An 8,198-nucleotide genomic window follows, 5' to 3' on the forward strand; every position below is an offset into this window, starting at 1 on the left:
AACAGCCCTACACCTTACCCTACTCCGTACCCTAATCCTGGCCCGTACACTGGCACTGAACCGTGCGTCAGCACATAGCCTGACCCTCCCACGTTTCTGTACCCTCAGCTGTGCCCTAAGCCTTGCCGTTCCCTAACCCTAACCCTAGCACGGAATGGAAACCCACAACCAGCCCTACACCATACTTTACTCCTGACCCGTACGCTGGCACTGACACGTTTGTCAGCACGTAGCCTGCCTCTCACACGTGTCCCTATGCTCACCTGTTCCCTAAACCTTGCCGTTCCCTAACCCTAACCCTAACCCGGAACGGAATCCCACCACCAGCCCTACACGTTACCCTATGCTGTACCCTACACCTGGCCCTTACGCTGGCACTGACACGTGCGTCAGCACACAGTCTGACCATCCCACGACCCTCCCAATACAGAAATGGGCAGAAGATCTCAAGAGACGTTTCTTCAAAGAAGACACAGAGATGGCCAAGACGCACATGAGAAGCTGCTCAAGAGCACTAATTATTAGAGAAATGCAAATCAAAACTACAATGAGGTATCACCTCACACCTGTTCGAATCGGCATCATCAGAAAATCTACAAACAACAAATTCTGGTTAGGGTGTGGACAAAAGGAGCCCTCTTCCACTATTGGTGGGAATGTAAATTGATAGAGTCACTATGGAGAACACTATGGAGTTTCCTTAAAAAATCTAGAAATAGAATTACCTTCTGATCCAGGAATTCCACTTCTGGGCATATACCCAAAGAAAACCATAAATCAAAAAGGCACATTCACCACAATGTTCATTGCAGCACTATTTACAATAGCCAGGTAATGGAAGCAACCTAAATGCCCTCACACAGATGAATGGATAAAGATGTGGTACATGTATAAAATGGAATATTACTCAACCATAAAAAGGAATGAAACTGGGTCATTTGTAGAGACATCGATGGATCTAGAGACTGTCATACAGAATGAAGTAGGTCAGAAAGAGGAAAACAAATATTGTATATTAATGCATATATGTGGAACCTAAAAAATGGTACAGATGAACTGGTTTGCAGGGAAGAAATAGAGACACAGAGGTAGAGAACAAACGTATGGACACCAAGTGTGGAAAGCCATGGGGTGGTGGTGGTGGGATGAGTTGGGAGTTTGAGATTGACCTGTATACATGTATATGCATAAAATACATATCTAATAATAACCTGCTGTATATAAAAGTAAATAAAATTAAATTTCAAAATCTTAAAAAATAAAATTTGAATATAAAACAAAAAAAGTTCTTCCCTTCACACAGATGTATTTATAGGAATGAATTATTTCCATGCTTATATCTATAAATATATAAAAGAGGAATAAAATCTAACTTGAACCATAAAAGGAAAAAAACCTGAACCCACCAGTTATACAGAGGAAAACCCTATCAGGGCACTTGCTCCAGCGGCAAACAATTCTGAAATCGGTCAGAGGTGGGGAATCATCCCCATGCAGCCAGCAACCCACACCCCAAACAAGGAGCGTCCTCATTGCAAAGCTGGGGGACCGAGCCGAGGCATCTCTAAAATAAGGTGAGCTGAGCCGCAGGCCAGCTGTTGCTGAACTGTTCCCACCCTTCCCAGGTAAAACAACTGAATATGTACAAGGGCTTGAAAGACTAGACGAAGGGCTGTGGAGCCACAACAGCGACAGCACGCAGGCCTACTTGGTGCCTGCAGGCCAGCCAGGGTGGTCCTGGCCCCGGGCGCTCTTCCGGAAGCTTTCCATTGTCCTGCCTGAGATACCCCACCTGTCCCGGCCCCCGCTGCTTTTTTCCTTCCTCACCTCTGTCCGGAGAGAAATTCCAGCAGAAGGTATGGGGGGCACATCCTCTTCTTTACAGGAGGCAGCCTGGCAACTACTGCAGAAAGGCCAGGAGAACCCCACTCACACCGGGCCACCAACAAATCTATGGCACCTCATTCCCTCCCACCAGCACAGCCCCGAGACTGCTGACGGGGCAGAGAATATGGAGTCAGGAACAGCTTCAGGGGCTATTGCTGCCTGGAGCGCTGTTTATATTGACCTCAACCAGGCACACCTGGGGAGGGCCGGGCGGCAGGGTAAGGCTGCCCAGGTGAGCTAATCCACAACACTCAGGGAATCACATTGTTGAAAATGGACCTCGCTAAGGCAGAAGAGAAGCCAAGGAAAAAAAGAACACAATGTCATTTGCACCACCGTAGATGAGTCTAGAGGTAATCACGTGACTCGTAGTATGTGAGAAAGTGAAAGACACATATCATATCATATCACTTATAGGTGTTACCTAAAAATAGATAACAGGGCATATATTTCCACCGAGAAGGGCAATCAGAGATTCATTAAACAAACTTATGGTTCACCAATGGAAAGGTGTGAGGATTGGTTTCATTACGATATCGGGGTTAACAGACTTATACAAACACAGGTGACATATATAATCACCAAAGACCTACGGAATACCAAAAGACTACTCAACATTCTGTGATAACGTACATGGGAAAAGGATCCCAGGAAAAACAGACATCTGTATATGAGTAAAAGAACCACATCTTCCACACCTACAACAAGCCAAACATTTTAATCAAACTTGCTGTAATAAAAAATAAAAATTACATTAAAAACACGAACAAGAAGTAGGGAGACAAACTTGAGGGGCTTTCTCCTGGCACATTCCATTCTAAATTCCAATCTAGAACACGACTTCCATTGAGGCTCTGTTGCCCTAGTAACCAGAATTGGTAAGGGAGAAATGCTGCCACCTTGTGGCCGTTTCACACAACAGCAGCTTTAATCCCAGCGCTAAAGGTCAGTTGATATTCAAAATCATTGCAGGCCTGTAAATGACACCTGCCCTGAAAACAAATCCTGGGGTCACATATCGACCAAAAAATTCAAAGGACGTCCATATTTCAAAACGACCATTTCAAAAGGCATATTTTATGCACATTAGTTTTCTGCTTCTTTTTCTTTCTTTCTTTTTTGGTTAAAAAAACGGGAATGGAAAAAGGCATCGCTCAGAAGGGGCGAAAATAGTTGCAAACGAATCAATGGACAAAGGTTTAATCTCCAATATATATAAACAGCTCATGCAGCTTAATATTAAAAAAACAAACATCCCAATACAAAAATGGGTAGAAGATCTAAAGATACGTTTCTTCAAAGAAGACACAGAGATGGCCAAGACGCACATGAAAAGCTGCTCAACAGCACTAATTATTAGAGAAATGCAAATGAAAACTACAATGAGGTGTCACCTCACACCTGTTAGAATAGGCATCATCAGAAAATCTACAAACAACAAATTCTGTGGAGGGTGTGGACAAAAGGAGCCCTCTTCCACTATTGGTGGGAATGTAAATTGATACAGTCACTATGGAGAACAGTATGGAGTTTCCTTAAAAAAAAAACTAGAAATAGAATTACCATCTGATCAAGCAATCCCACTTCTGGGCATATACCCAAAGAAAACCATAAATCAAAAAGGCACATTCACCACAATGTTCATTGCAGCACTATTTACAATAGCCAGGTAATGGAAGCAACCTAAATGCCCTCACACAGATGAATGGATAAAGATGTGGTACATGTATAAAATGGAATATTACTCAACCATAAAAACGAATGAAACTGGGTCATTTGTAGAGACATCGATGGATCTAGAGACTGTCATACAGAATGAAGTAAGTCAGAAAGAGGAAAACAAATATTGTATATTAATGCATATATGTGGAACCTAAAAAATGGTACAGATGAACTGGTTTGCAGGGAAGAAATAGAGACACACAGGTAGAGAACAAACGTATGGACACCAAGTGTGAGAAGCCATGGGGTGGTGCTGGTGGGTCGAGTTGGGAGATTGAGATTGACCTGTATACATGTATATGCATAAAATACATAACTAATAATAACCTGCTGTAATATAAAAGTAAATAAAATTAAATTTCAAAATTTTAAAAAATAAAATTTAAATATAAAACAGAAAAACGTTCTTCCCTTCACAAAGATGTATTTATAGGAATGAATTATTCCCATGCTTATATCTATAAATACATAACAGAGGAATAAAATCTAACTTGAACCATAAAAGAAAAAAAAACTGAACCCACCAGTTATACAGAGGAAAACCCTATCAGGGCACTTGCTCCAGCGGTAAACAATTCTGAAATTGGTCAGATGTGGGGAATCATCTCCCATACAGCCAGCAACCCTCACCCCACGCAAGGAGAGTCCTCATTGCAAAGCTGGGGGACCGTGCCTAGGCATCTCTGAATAAAGGAGAGCTGAGCCCCAGGCCAGCTACTGCTGAACTGTTCCCACCCTTCCCAGGTAAATCACCTGAATATGTACAAGGGTTTGAAAGACTAGAGGAAGGGCCGTGGAACCACACCAGCAACAACACGCAGGCCAACTTGGTGCCTGCAGGCCAGCCAGGGTGGTCCTGCCCCCGGGCGCTCTTCCGGAAGCTTTCCATTGTCCTGCCTGAGATACCCCACCTGTCCCGGCCCCCACTGCTTTTTTCCTTCCTCATCTCTGTCCGGAGAGAAATTCCAGCGGAAAGTATGGGTGACACATCCTCTTCTTTACAGGTGGCAGCCTGGCAACTCCTGCAGAAAGGCCAGCAGAACCCCACTCACACCGGGCCACCAACAAAGCTGTGGCCCCTCATTCCCTCCCACCAGCAGAGCCCAGAGACTTCTCACGGGGCAGAGAATATGGAGTCAGGCACAGCTTCAGAGGCTATTGCTGCCTGGAGCGCTCTTTATATTGATCTCAACCAGGCACACCTAGGGAGGGCTTGGCGGCAGGGTAAGGCTGCCCAGGTCAGCTAATCCACAACACTCAGGGAATCACATTGTTGAAAATGGACCTCGCTAAGGCAGAAGAGAAGCCAAAAAATAAGAACACAATGCCATTTGCACCACCGTAGATGAGTCTAGAGGTAATCACGTGACTTGTAGTAAGTCAGAAAGTGAAAGACACATACCATATCATATCACTTATAGGTGTTACCTAAAAATGGATACCAGGGCAGATATTTCCACCGAGAAGGGCAATCAGAGATTCATTAAACAAACTTATGGTTCACCAATGGAAAGGTGTGAGGATGGGTTTCATTATGATATCGGGGTTAACAGACTTATACAAACAGAGGTGACATATATAATCACCAAAGACCTATGGAATACCAAAAGACTACTCATCATTCTGTCATAACATACATGGGGAAAGGATCCCAGGAAAAACAGACATGTGTATATGTGTAAAAGAACCACATCTTCCACACCTCCAACAAGCCAAACATTGTAATCAAACTTGCTCTAATAAAAAATAAAAATTAAATTAAAAACACGAACAAGAAGTAGGGAGACAAACTTGAGGGGCTTTCTCCTGGTACATTCCATTCTAAATTCCAATCTAGAACACGACTTCCATTGAGGCTCTGTTTCCCTATTAACCAGAATAGGTAAGGGAGAACTGCTGCCACCTTGTGGCCGTTTCACACAACAGCAGCTTTAATCCCAGTGCTAATGGTCAGTTGATATTCAAAATCATTGCAGGCCTGTAAATGACACCTGCCCTGAAAACAAATCCTGGGGTCACATATCGACAAAAAATTCAAAGGACGTCCATATTTCAAAACGACCGTTTCAAAAGGCATATTTTATGCACATTAGTTTTCTGCTTCTTTTTCTTTCTTTCTTTTTTGGATAAAAAAACGGGAATGGAAAAAGGCATCCCTCAGAAGGGGCGAAAATAGTTGCAAACGAATCAATGGACAAAGGTTTAATCTCCAATACATATAAACAGCTCATGCAGCTTAGTATTAAAAAAACAAACAACCGAATACAAAAATGGGTAGAAGATCTAAAGACACGTTTCTTCAAAGAAGACACAGAGATGGCCAAGACGCACATGAAAAGCTGCTCAAGAGCACTAATTATTAGAGAAATGCAAATCAAAACTACAATGAGGTATCACCTCACACCTGTTAGAATCGGCATCATCAGAAAATCTACAAACAACAAATTCTGGGGAGGGTGTGGACAAAAGGAGCCCTCTTCCACTATTGGTGGGAATGTAAATTGATACAGTCACTATGGAGAACAGTATGGAGTTTCCTTAAAAAAAAACTAGAAATAGAATTACCGTCTGATCAAGCAATCCAACTTCTGGGCATATACCCAAAGAAAACCATAAATCAAAAAGGCACATTCACCACAATGTTCATTGCAGCACTATTTACAATAGCCAGGTAATGGAAGCAACCTAAATGCCCACAGACAGATGAATGGATAAAGATGGGGTACATATATAAAATGGAATATTACTCGGCCATAAAAAGGAATGAAACTGGGTCATTTGTAGAGACATCGATGGATCTAGAGACTGTCATACAGAATGAAGTAAGACAGAAAGAGGAAAACAAATATTGTATATTAATGCATATATGTGGAACCTAAAAAATGGTACAGATGAACAGGTTTGCAGGGAAGAAATAGAGACACAGAGGTAGAGAACAAACATATGGACACCAAGTGTGGGAAGCCATGGGGTGGTGGTGTTGGGATGAGTTGGGAGTTTGAGATTGACCTGTATACATATATATGCATAAAATACATAACTAATAATAACCCGCTGTATAAAAAAGTAAATAAAATAAAATTTCAAAATTTTAAAATATAAAATTTAAAAATAAAACAGAAAAAAGTTCTTCCCATCACACAGATGTATTTATAGGAATGAATTATTTCCATGCTTATATCTATAAATACATAAAAGAGGAATAAAATCTAACTTGAACCATAAACGAAAAAAAAACCTGAACCCACAAGTTATACAGAGGAAAACCCTATCAGGGCACTTTCTCCAGCGGCAAACAATTCTGAAATTGGTCAGAGGTGGGGAATCATCTCCCGTACAGCCACCAACCCACCCCCCATGCAAGGAGCGTCCTCATTGCAAAGCTGGGGGACCGTGCCGAGGCATCTCTGAATAAAGGTGAGCTGAGCCCCAGGCCAGCTGCTGCTGAACTGTTCCCACCCTTCCCAGGTAAAACACCTGAATATGTACAAAGGCTTGAAAGCCTAGAGGAAGGGCCGTGGAGCCACACCAGCGACAGCTCGCTGGCCAACTTGGTGACTGCAGGCCAGCCAGGATGATCTTGGCCCCTTGCGCTCTTCCGGAAGATTTCCATTGTCCTGCCTGAGATACCACTCTTGTCCCGGGCCCCACTGCATTTTTCCTTCCTCACCTCTGTCCGGAGAGAAATTCCAGCGGAAGGTATGGGTGACACATCCTCTTCTTTACAGGTGGCAGCCTGGCAACTCCTGCAGAAAGGCCAGCAGAACCCCACTCACACCGGGCCACCAACAAAGCTGTGGCCCCTCACTCCCTCCCACCAGCACAGCCCCGAGACTGCTGACGGGGCAGAGAATATGGAGTCAGGCACAGCTTCAGGGGCTATTGCTGCCTGGAGCGCTGTTTATATTGACCTCAACCAGGCAGACATGGGGAGGGCCGGCCGGCATGGTAAGGCTGCCCAGTTCAGCTAATCCACAACCCTCAGGGAATCACATTGTTGAAAATGGACCTCGCTAAGGCAGAATAGAAGCCAAGGAAAATAAGGACACAATGCCATTTGCAGCGCCGTAGATGAGTCTAGATGTAATCACGTGACTTGTAGTAAGTCAGAAAGTGAAAGACACATATCATTTCACATCACTTATAAGTGTTACCTAAAATAGAAACCAGGGCAGTCATTTCCACTGAGAAGTGCAATCATAGATTTATTAAACAAACTTATGGTTCACCAATGGAAAGGTGTGAGGAGGATTGGTTTCATTACGATATCGGGTTTAACAGACATATACAAACACAGGTGACATATATAATTACCACAGACTTACAGAATACCAAAAGACTACTCAACATTGTGTCATAACGTACATGGGAAAAGGATCCCAGGAAGAACAGACATCTGTATATGTGTAAAAGAACCACATCTACCATACCTACAACAAGCCAAACATTGTAATCAAACTTGCTGTAATAAAATATAAAAAATTAAATTAAAAATACGAACAAGAAGTAGTGAGACAAACTTGAGGGGCTTTCTCCTGGGACATTCCATTCTAAATTCCAATCTAGAACACGACTTCCATTGAGGCTCT

The 8,198-nt window shown here is 42.9% G+C and overlaps 1 long non-coding RNA gene across 1 annotated transcript in view; it reads left to right on the forward strand.

The window, feature by feature from the left end:
- The window catches only part of LOC308611021, a 47,073-nt gene extending 40,245 nt beyond the window's left edge, over positions 1-6,828 (forward strand). The window contains exon 2 of the long non-coding RNA XR_014014753.1: positions 6,737-6,828. This is a non-coding gene — a long non-coding RNA (uncharacterized lncRNA). The remainder of the gene's footprint in view (positions 1-6,736) is intronic.
- Positions 6,829-8,198: the final 1,370 nt, after the last annotated feature.

This window comes from Mesoplodon bidens (genome assembly GCF_964165515.1).
Source record: "Mesoplodon bidens genome assembly, contig: HAP1_SCAFFOLD_94, whole genome shotgun sequence".
Lineage (NCBI taxonomy): Eukaryota > Metazoa > Chordata > Mammalia > Artiodactyla > Ziphiidae > Mesoplodon > Mesoplodon bidens.